We start from the raw sequence: 12,224 nt of genomic DNA, 5'->3' as shown, positions 1-12,224 counted from the left end.
TGTAGGGTGTCCATTCGAAGTTTGGCTCTAGTATTCCCCCAGATGAATGATACTATTAGGGAGTTGGTTTTTTTGAAGAATTTCTGTGGTATTGTTGTTTCTGCGTGTTCTAGGCAGTATAGGTACTTGGGGAGTATTATCATTTTTATGAGATTTATTCTGCCTGCTACGGACAGTGGCAGAGAGCTCCAGGATTTCAGTTTTAGTTATAGGGTTGTCAGTAAGGGGGTGATGTTTAGGTCAAGGCTCAGAGTATGGTCTCTGGTGATATGGATCCCGAGGTATTTAAACTGGGGGGTGACCTGTAGATTACAGAACATCTCCCCCGTCTGCCAGCCCTCTGGTTTTAGGGACATATATGCAGATTTCTGCCAGTTTATACAGAGGCCTGAGAAGTTTCCAAATTGGTCTATTAGGGTGATAGCTAGTGGTAGGGTGTTCTTGGGGTCTGACATATACAGTATTATGTCATCTGCGTATAGCCCTATCCTGTCTTCTCTGGGTCCCACTTGAACGCCTCTATATGAGGCGTGTTGTCGGATCCTCAAGGCCAGGGGTTCTATGGCAATTGCGAATAGGAGAGGGGAAAGTGGGCAGCCCTGTCTGGTCTCTCTGTGAAGCAGGAAGGAGGTGGAGGTCAGGCCGTTTACCACCACCCTAGCCGTCGGTGCCATGTATAGAATAGAGATCCATCTAACAAATGCATCCCCGAATACAAACTTCCGTAAAGTGCTCATCAGGTATGACCATTCAACGGAGTCGAATGCCTTAGCTGCATCCAGCGAGGTCAGGGCCCAGTCAGACCTCCACCTCCACCCCACCTGCATGATTACCTGCGTCCTTCTAATGTTATCTGACGTGGACATTCCAGGGATAAAGCCTGTTTGGTCTGGGTGTATAATGTCTTTTATGACTTGGTTTAGGCATGAAGCCAATATTTTAGTAAGGATTTTATAGTCTGTGTTCAGTAATGAGATGGGTCTATATAAACTACAGTCTTCTGGGCTTTTTTCCGGCTTTAAGATGAGGACTATGGTAGCTTCCAGCATTGATTCTGGGAGCTGTTTTTTATCGAATATGTGGTCGTATAGGGAGAGTAGGTGTGGTATTATTTCTTGTTTGTAGTGTTGATAGACCTCTATCGGTAAGCCGTCCGGCCCTGGGGTTTTGTTCTTTGCCATGTCGTTTATTACTTCCTCAATCTCCTCGTTTGTTATGGGGGAGTCTAATAGGGACCTATGGGCGTCTTGTAGCTCTGGGAATATTATGTCTGTTAAGTAGGTTTCCAAGTCCCCAGGTGAGTAGTCCGTCTGTGTTTGATATAGGTCATGGTAATATTGTTGAAATCTATTTAGGATGTCTTTTGGGTCTGTGAGTGTCACTCCCTGGGCTGATTTAACTCTTAGTACAGTCGGGGGCGTAGTTTACTCCCGGGCCATCCAGGCTAATAGTTTGCTAGATTGGTTTACCAGTTCAAAAAAGGATTGTCGAGTGTAGAAGAGGTTCCTCTGGGCTTTTTCTCTTAAGTATAGTAGATAATTTCTGCCCATCTGGAGCCATCTGTCTTTTTTAGTGTCTGTTGGGTCTGCGATAAATTCTCTCTCTAGCAGTTGGCATTGCTCTGCTAATTTTTCTCCTTCTCGTGCGGTGGCTTTTTTTTATAAAGGAGATTGAGGATCTGAAGCATCCTCTAAGGTAAGACTTGAATGCCTCCCACACTGGCGTCTTGTCTGGGTATACTTCATGTGCCTCATAGTAAATTTGAATGTGGTCCAGTATGCGATCGTTAGGGCCGAACAGCGAGAGCCAGAATGGGTGTATTTTAAGTCTTTTGTGTGTAGTCAGACCTGGGTTTCTAAGGGCCATACGGATTGGTGTGTGATCCGAGATTCCACGGGGGAGGAGTTCTATGGAGCTGATTTTGGGAAATAATGAAGGGGACCCAAATATATAGTCAATTCGACTAAGTGCGTGGTTGTGGGCTGCGTGGCAGGTGAATTCCTGTGATTGTGGATGGAATATGCGCCACAGATCCAACCACCCTGTCACTGATATGATAGAAGCCAATCGGGTCACACCGGGGTCTCCTCCCCTCCGAGCACGCCCCCCGAATCTGTCCGCAAGGGGGTCCATTACCATATTCATATCCCCCATGCAGATAACAGTTGCAGCTGGTGAAAATGATGCAAATTGAATGCCCTCCGCTAAAATAGCTGTTGTTGCTGGTGGTGGGTTGTAACAGCATAAAAGGACATATGGGTCATTATTGATTTTAGTTCTTACAAATATATATCTACCCACCGGATCTCTCTTAATTTGTTCTACTTCCCATCTTAGTGATCTTCCAATTAGTAGGGACACCCCTCTGGAGTATGTCGTGTGACACGAGTGAGCGGACCACTGAACCCATGGCTTTAGTAGGACTTTTGTGGTTTCGGGTGTAAGGTGGGTCTCCTGCAGACATAGTACATGCGGCCGCCAGGAGCGTATTAAGGAATTTATTGCTGACCGCTTTCTGGCTGATCCCATGCCCCTGACATTTCACGACACGAAAATTACCTCCGCCATAGGCAAGGACAGGTTAATCGAGTCCGGATAAATTTCTTTGTGGTTTTCTGCCTGTCAGGAGTTCCCCCATGACACCCGGTTACATTTTTATTATACGTCATGCAACTGTATTTCAGCACATTTTTAAGAACAACATAGAGCACTTGATGTACACAACTTCTTAACATTTCAGTAACGTATAACCAACTTTGAACTCTATCAACTTTTCTTTGAACAAAAGATAAGTTTAATCGTTTAGGGGAGGCGCAGGCTGTTATTGCTTGGGGAGAGGACACCTTGCCGCTGCTATCTAAAGGGTGCGGGTTGGGTATTTACCTTAGGCAGTAGGGGTTTCTGTTCTGTACATTTGCATATTTATACTAGAGTCCCGTCACCTAGAAGAGGGAAGGAAAATGGTTATGTATACGTTACAGTCCTTCTGGTGGACGTCTGGTAGCCAGCCAGTCTTCTGCTTCGGATGGTGAGGTAAGGAAGCGGGTGCGTTCTCCATCCACTAGTCGAAGTCGTGCCAGGTACGCCATGGAGTACGATATTTGCAGGTCTCGCAGTTGCCTTTTGATTCCGAAGAATGATGCCCGTTGTTTCTGGAGATCTGCTGAGAAATCCGGGAATATGGATATTGTAGCATTGTCGTAGCGCACAGGGCCTCCTTTTCTGGCAGCTTGCAGGATTATGTCCCTATCGCGGGAGTTAAGTAGTTTCACCAGAAGGGGTCTAGGTGGTGCCCCAGGTATGGGTGGTTTCATGGGCACCCGGTGCGCTCGCTCGATTACAAAGACTTGTGAGAGTCCTGCATTAGGGAGAAGTTCGCGGAGCCATTTCTCCATAAATTCTTCCGGTCTCTGCCCTTCAGCTCGTTCTGGTAGACCCACTATTCGTAGATTATTACGTCGGGAGCGGTTTTCGAGGTCGTCCACTTTTTGTCTCCAGTATTCGGCTTTTTGCGTGAGGTCTCGTTTCGCGGCCGACATTGGGGAGACAGTATCATCCAGTGTAGAGATTCTGTCTTCTGTATTTGTTACTCGTTCTCTCAGGTTTTGAAGGTCTTGCCTTAGTAGGCTTACGTCCATTTTTACTTTGTCGATTTTGCCAGTGAGAGTAGTTGTAGACGTCTGTATTGCGGATAGAAGTTGTTCAGACAGCTGTTGTAGAGTTTGGACTGTGCCCCCAGGTGGTCTTGGGCTCGCATCTTTTGTCGCTGATGTTCCTGCTATGACGGGTGTAGTGGGCTCGGGGCCAGGGTCTTTACGCGTATCTCCCCTGGTGAATGCTTTTAGTTTGTCGGCTGCAGAGTTCTGCCTGGTAGGGCCCATTGTGGTATCTTGGGATATTTCTCTTTTGGGAGGGGTAGCTCTGCAGAGTGTTGAGGTCCCGGCAGGTGGCCTATAAATGTCTCTGCTCTGTTACACAGCTTCTTTGGAGTATGTGCTGTTTGTGCTAGTTGGTGGGTGCACTGCTGCTTAGGGATTGCTGTGGCCGTCCTTTGGTGGTTATTGTGACGCAGGTAGTGCCCTTTAATTAGGCATATATTGTTCACTGTACTGTGTACACTGCTCTCTTCTCTTCCCTTTCCCCTTTTGGGGTGGTTACTAGCTGTGCTGGTTCTTCTTTTTGCCAGGAGCCTATGTTTATGCACTCCTGTAGGTGGCTTCGGTACAGTGATGCCTGTGAGTATTTCCCTCACAGGGCTGTATGGGCTATTCCGTGTGCTGCTCTCTCTGCCGTTCTCCCTCAGCAGCGTCCCCCTCGGCCCCCCCCCCACGGTTGTGGCGGGAAAGAGCTCAGCTCCCGTTCTCAGAGCTGTAAGTATGTGCCGCTTCGGCTGCTTTCCCTCCTATCCCTCCGCTCAGGTGGCTCTGTCCCCACGCTGTTTCGCCGCTCAGGGAGTCTCTTCTATGTGCTCCCCAAGTCTCCTCTCTCCCCGCGGCCGGCGCTGTTTTAAAGATGGCGGCGGCAGCAGTCGCGGCGTCGCGGGTCCGCTGACAGTGTTACCTTCGCCGTCTATGCTGTATGCGCTCTGCTGGCGGCTCGGCCTCCTCTCCCCTCACTGCAGGTGATGTTTATTGGGTCCGGGGGCCCTCAGGATGGGTTCAGGATTGTAGTTTTAGGCGGCTTGGGTAGGAGCCTCTCCTACATGCGGCCGGTCTGCTCGGCTGCTTGGCCACGCCCCTCAAAATTGAATTTTTACCTGTGTCTTAGGTAGTACATGAAGCGACGCAGAGTAATCATTAATCAAGAAATATTAAACCCATTGCAAATTGGTAAATAACATAAAAATAAAATATTTAGTTATTGCAGTTGGACATATGTAATCAGTAAAAGAAAAATTAGAATGTAGCATGAAATAAAATAACAATTGGAAATAGGTGGAGATCAGGTTAGGCACAGCATATTTTTGATAGAATATCCAATGTAATATCCCAATCCTGTCTGTGAAGGGGACCCATAGGTGAAGGATTCTGGATTCAAACATTGATTTCAATGAGAGTCGCGCCTGCAGTTACAAGCGCCGGTACCTATATGGAGGTCAGTACGGAGGCTTCCGCTCTGACCTCTATGTATTTGGAGCGGAAGTCTCCGGGCCAACCCCCCATGTAGTGACCAGCGCTTGTAACTGCAGGCACAGCTCTCATTGCTTCCGCTCTGACCTCTATGCTATTGCGGCGAAGAAGACATGCGCCTGCTCAGCTAATCGGTTGGGGTCCTGAGCGGTGGACTATGGCTAATCAAATAGTGATGAGCTATCCTAATAATTGGTCATCAATAGTATTTCCCTGGAAATCCCCTTTAATTCTTGTGGGAATTTGTGCCTTTTTAACAAAAAGGCCACCTAAGTTCTTCCATACCAGGCTCAGAACACCATTTTTATGGGCTATGTTTTTACATAGAGCCATTTTCATGATAGAACAGCCAAGTCCCTTTCTATTGCCAAAAAGCATGAAGAACACTACTACTATAGAATGCCACCGTATGCTGCAGCAGTGTGCATAGCAACCTTTGCTCGTGTTTTGCAACTGAACCGTAGAAGCCATGGGTTATATGAATGAAACTCCTAATTAACAGTTTTTAAGCTAATGTTGCTGCTAGATGTTGGGCATCACTAAGGACAAATAAGTTTTGCAGCATTGTGCTTGGTAGACCTCCTCTTGGTGGCACAATGTAAAATTTTTGGCATAGGCCTTACCATTTAATACATATGATCAGCAGAAAAGTTATTTCTAGTATGGCTTCCAGAATTGATGAAATCATTTTCTGTTCTCTTTGGTCTGGATGTTAAATTGGTTTTTGTACTGAGCAGAGTTGACTTCTCTCGGGCTATTTCATTTCTAAGAAACAGATTTGCTGGGTAATACTTTTATCGTCTTATGCACATGAGACCAGGTTGAAGCTGCATTCTAGTTCAGGTCAAATATCAAATTAAGTCTGATCTACGAATCTAATTGTACATAAAAGTAAGTCATTGTGGAGAAAATACGAATCAATATTTGTCCGCATGGAGGTCAATTTTCAGCTTAGGATTGACAAGTCTCCAAACTCCATTTACGCTTAGCATATATTTCTGCACAGATACCGTATCATTAGCATTTTGTGATATTATTGCTAAAGGAGGTGTTTTAAATATATTTATGTTTTTAAATAACTATTATATACCATGTATTCGTGATGATCATGAAACTGGACACTGTTGACTTGTGACATTGCACCATATTCTGGTTGAGTCGGCTCCAACTACATTAACTTTTCTAGCCTTCTTGGTGGTATTCCATTTCATTCATGGTTCTAGGTATTAATTCACCTTCTAGTCCAGATTATGCAGCAGAAAGGCATATTCAGATGGGCATAATTCTTTTCCATGTGCTGTCCGTGTATGTAGACACCTCACATGAACCCATTACAATCAATAGGGCTATTCAGACCAATGGTCAATGTAAAAAAAATGGCAGTAAGTTCCGTTCTGGTCCAGTTTTTTGGATGACAGTTGTCAATTCAAGTGAATGGGTGTGCAAAAAAAATGGAGAGCACGTGGATGAATTCAAATGTCCACCCGTGGCATAATTAACCTAAGTAGTAGAATAATATCAATATATCAGTGCACATTAATGTGCAAACTAAAAAATTCAACATCACCGATCACCCTTCTTGGCAGAAACAAAGTCATTGGTCATCACAAAAGTGGCAGTGAACAAGTGCACATGAGACCTAGTGTTGTTCAGCAGTAAGGGCTACAGCATATTCCCCATCATGCATATGCTGTGCTTGGAAATACAGCCCCCGTGACACTACTTACTAGACTTGTGTGCTTCTCCTTTGGTATAGCAGTCTTTATATACAACCCTTGAAAGGGTTGTCCATCACAAACAACCTAATATCATGAGCGCTGTTTCCCCGAACCCCGGCAAGCAGCTGAAGTTGCCATTGGCTACACATTATAACTATGGTATTGCATGGTCGCCAGGTGAATGTCTGTCCATGTAATATAAAGATAGCCCAAGTCTGTCAGAGTTAGAGCCTCTGCTTGTCAAAGGGGGTGTCCAGTTTTAAACTATTGATGGCCAATTTGCCAAATCGGTGGGAGCTTGCCACCTGGAACTCTGCCGTTTAGCTGTTTGCTGGGCCAGCATGCTTGTGCACTGAGCTGATTTCTGTAGGAAGCAAACAGCCCTATTCCCGCTGCAGTGGCCAGGCTTGGAATTGCCGGAAAAATCTCCCATTCTCTTCAATGGGAACTATAGTCTATTATGCTTTATTGTCAAGTTTACTAGCGAATGAAGAGTTAAGAGAAGTCTGTTACTGCATTTTGTCACTTTGTCAACGATCTAATGACCATCAATAATAGTTGAATAAGAATTGATGGTGAGAGAGATTTAATTAACCCTTGTGTCAGCAGCTCGGCATTGCTGCCTGTTTGTGTGTTAATGGAGCGACTCTGCAAAACGTCTCCTGAGCATAAGCTGTCTCAGCCAGCAGCAAGACAAAAAACTGTTTTATTCATCAGAAAGCCCTTCTGGTGCCATTCAAATAACTTCATGTGAAAGCAACCAAATCTCTGGTCCAAAGCTATCACATACCAAATCAAGCAGCAACAAGATTTATATATTGTGTCACTGTGTAATTTAATGTGGTACGCCAGGGCATATTTGTGAATTATCCACAGTTTATCCATAAAACGTTCTCTCAAATGAAGTCAGCACAATGACTTCTTTTAACATTGTAGGATATTTGGGAACAGAAAGTCAGAAACCAAAAAAAAATTGCCCCTTAATGTGTGTTCTCAGCAGCGGAAAAAGAAATTGGAGAAAAAAAGGGATTAATTAATCACACTGTACGACAACAGCAAGACCTCGAGATATAACATGAGACATTTCACAGCTAATGTGCCCTGCTAGGCATTTTGCTTACATCTAGTTCATAAAAGTGTGTTTTCACATTTCCCTGGAAGCCTATAAACTACTCAAGACTTGACTTTAGAGTGTTTCATTGGCCTCAAACTTCACCAACAGTGAGGCCATGGAAAAGCTCCTCGACTACAGGCAAGAAAATTGCTCACTAGGCAATCTGACATAACAACCTACAAGGAAGCCTGCAAAGCATTTTTTGTTAGTGAGAATCCAGAAGGAAGTTCGGAATCTGTTCTAAGAATGTAATAGGTGTGGGCATACTTTCATCATTTCCAAGTTCTTTTCTCTGCTTTTGTAAGTTTGTGCACCATTTTTCAGGATGTTTTCTTTTTTTTTAATTCTTTTTTTATGTTTTTTTATTTTTCTAAACATCACATTTATCACTGTTAAGTCATGCAGAGATATTAACAGGCCACAACAGAAATGGTCTTACGAAGTTCCGTTACTGGAGTGATACACCATACAACGGAGCAAACATCGTAAACCCCAGGAGCTGGGATTGGTCGGTAGGTAAGTAGGGGACTGCGAGGATGATATGCACTTACGTATGGACTAGAATTTCCAACCACTGAGAAAGGAGAAGAGGGACCCCATTAAAAAGGAAATCCCCCATGCACTCCTCAACTATCTCTTGCCAGTAGCTAACTCCACCCTGCCCATGAACCATATCTATTCCCTTGTAAGAGAAAGATCTCCTTCTTAGGTCTAAACTGCTAACTGGGGTAAAAAGTAAGATAAAGATGAAGAAAAAAAAGAGAAGCAGAAAATAAAAAAAAGAAGGGAAGATTAGGTTGGAGGGGGAGTAAGGGAAGGTAAGAGTGTGAGAAGCATTGTATTTTGACCAAAGCATCCTTGTTGGGATGAAACGATTGTAGATGTCACGCAACTCCATAGAATCTTGGAATTCCATCCAGTTATACCACGTTTTGATAAATTTATCATGTGTATGTTTTAACGATGCACTCAGGTCCTCCATCTCCAGGGTCTCTCCAACTATGTTAAACCATTGAAATAGAGGGAATCCAGGGTGTTTTCTTGTCATAAGGAAATTTATATAAAAATCACCTGAAAATGACAATGAGAAAAGCAATTATACAAGTTAATTCACATTATACTTGTCATGCGAACAAATATATATAACATTGTTAACCTATTTCACATTAGAACTGAGCTGTTCCATCAGTGGACGTGTCTATAAAAGAATTAGAAAATTAATGTGGGTCTTAAAAAGCAGATGACTTTTCATTTCCTTCCCCTTTCCTGCATGATCAATTTTCCTCACCTTGCTTGACATTTGTAAAGGTTTAGAAGTGTCAGTGGAACTAAGATGAGCTTGTGATGTAGTCTGATTAAACATAGGCTTTTTCACTTGTTCAAGGACACCGAATAGGACAATATTGGTATATTTCCTAAACATGAATGCAGATTCTTCTCCATTATTATTAGCCCTTAAAGAGACTCTGTCACCATTTTTTGCACCGCTATCTGAGGGCAGCATAAGATAGTGACAGTCACACTGATCACAGTGATATGTCTGCTGTGTGGATCTGTGCAGTAGTTTTGGAGAAACTTTACTTATCAATAGCAGCACATGCATAGCGATATTCATGAGCTGCAACTAGCTACACCCACCTGAACCCCCAGCCAATGATTGATAGCTGTCTGCCTATTACTGTGCATAGAGAAAGCTTTGTCAATCATTGCCTTGAGGGCGAGGTAAGTACAATGGGCATTACCCGATTCAGCAATGCACTGCTCTTACACAATAGAAGAATCTGCTCTGAATGAATCTCAGAATGATGAGGCTTCAATAGCATATTGAAAATATGAAGCATATATTGGAAGTATACATTCAGGGAAACTGAAGAGTGATGATAACATTGAGTATATACTTGGTCTAGTAAGTAAAGATGATCGCACCATATATTGGCAAACAATTGCTAACAACTATTGCTAATACCTACCTTCTCTGCAGAGTTATTCTACAAAGACAGATAAAAAGTCGTTTTACACCACCCATATTTTTCACTCCTATTACTGTAGTGCTTATGACTGCTTACAGTAACAAGTGCCGTTGTCTTGTCATGTGTGTGATTTAAATAGAAAAATCCAGTTATTTGTATAGCGCCAACATATTCCACAGCGCTTTTGAGTAATTTTATTTATTACCCCCCACCAAGCTGCCTGAACCAAGCGGGGATTGAACTTGCAACCCTCAGGTCGTGAGCAAAAGCTTAGGACTGCATTTCTGCTGTCTTAGCACTCTGTGCCTACACGGAGCATATGAATTAATGGTGAATTAATGAATTCATAGTGAACATTGTATTGGGCAGTCATGGCAAAAAATGGCAATGTCATAACACTATATTAATACAAGTTATATTTTACTCTTCAGCCATATATTGTTTTGTGGTCTACAGTTACCTGACTGGTTCTCCATCCCCATAAAAGCAGTGCTGTGGTGATTGAGAACTTTCCCCCCATATTTTCTCCTTTGTCATGTAAACTGTGTGAAAAAATTGCATTGTCTTGCCCCTGTATTAAAGGATCGCTTGAAAATTAGTGACATCAACTCCTTTACTTTAGACCTCCAGAGAAGTTTGAATTGGTATGGTTTGTTTTTTTCTGTCTATATACTTGTTTTAGGCCACTTGCACACGGAGGGGTCAGACCTTGCATGCGGGATTCCCGCAGTGGAGTTCAACCAGGTGCCCAATTCCCTCCTTGCCTGGGTTATATGCTGGTCCTTTTCGGTGCAGTCTCCTTCTGCTGAGTGAGGACATTTCTGGATCTGGTTTCAGTGGTTTTCTTAGCTGCTCTTCAGATAAGTTCTGAGATTTATCACTGAGATTTATTATTTGAGGTTTTGGTTTACTCTTATGGTGGTTTTTCAGGGTTAGTGAGTGGCCCAGGTATGAGGGTGGAAGCATCCTTATCAAGGCGAGCCATCCGCTAGTTGGCAGGGAGTTTTACCCTCTAGTTCTCTTCAGGGAAAGTTTTGCTTATTTTTTCCCCATAATGCAGGGGATCCTGGTAGTGTGGTGTGAACATTACCAGAGAGATATATTTTGGTTTGCAGTTATTGCACGCACAAAGCAGACGTAACAAGTTCATCCCACTCACTTTGGTGAGTGGCAAACTGCTCAGCCGGATTTCCATACTGACTGCTACGCACTTGCTTTTCTCATCCACAGCCTTAACTATACACCATAGAATTGCTCCCCCTTTTTTTTGCCTCTGCATCTCCACTCTGTCCTTATATTAATGGGCAGTCATTCATCTAAATGGCTGTCATGTAATACTATGTTTACCCAGCAGTGATTATGACCCCTGACTGACCACTGGGAGCAGGATTCGGGGTAATCAGTTGTTCACCTCAGGCGCTGCATTCTGAAAGAGGTTCTATCTGATGGGAAAACTCTTTTAGGGCCACTTTCATGAGAAAATCGCACAAGATTTGTACGTTGTCGAGATGCACGTATATGAACCCCATTATTTTGAATGGGGTCATATACATGAGCGATTTGTGGCATGTCCTATCTTTGGGCGCTCCCAAGGAACACATCGCCAATTTTTTTCAATGGGCCCGTAAAAAATATTGCACTAGGTGTGCACGCAAGTGGGATGTGAGGTTTCCCATTAAAAACAACTGTACTGTAGCAGTAGCTATGGTTTTTACTGTACTTTCTAATGCTACTGGGACCGCTCACATTGGCACAGTCCCGGCAGCGCCATGTATGAGTAGGTGGGCCAGCTAACTAGTTTTGTGGGCCAGCCTACCTAGTCCCAGGTGTTTTCAATTTTCCACACAAATTTGTGTATTTCAGTGCAGACAGGGGCCTTGGGTGCGCAATTCTGCTCCAAAATAGAACATGTTGTGTTTTTTCCCTGCGCTCAAAATGTGCACAGAAAAAAACACTGTATGAAGCAATCGATTTAAAGCAATGGGCTCTATTCACTGCGCATTCCACACACAGATTTTGCTACTGCAAATAGGCACACAAATGCCCGTGTGTGCGGCTGCCCTAAGGCTAGTTCCACACAAGAAACAGGGGGCTGTGAAACTCAGCCCGATATTGCACTCGTACACGAGTGATATTCCTGCAGATGTAAGGTGTTTCTGTGTCAAAAACACCCCCCATCACTTCAGTGCCATTGGATCGGCAAGTGTTTCTCATTGTTTTCCGACCCTATTCAAAAGAATGGGTGATGCGTTCCAAGGGAGCACCCAAAGATAGGACATGCCGCGATTTTTTT

Source organism: Eleutherodactylus coqui, chromosome 4 (assembly GCF_035609145.1).
Source record: "Eleutherodactylus coqui strain aEleCoq1 chromosome 4, aEleCoq1.hap1, whole genome shotgun sequence".
NCBI classification, from domain to species: domain Eukaryota; kingdom Metazoa; phylum Chordata; class Amphibia; order Anura; family Eleutherodactylidae; genus Eleutherodactylus; species Eleutherodactylus coqui.
Note: the sequence above shows the minus strand (reverse complement) of the source record.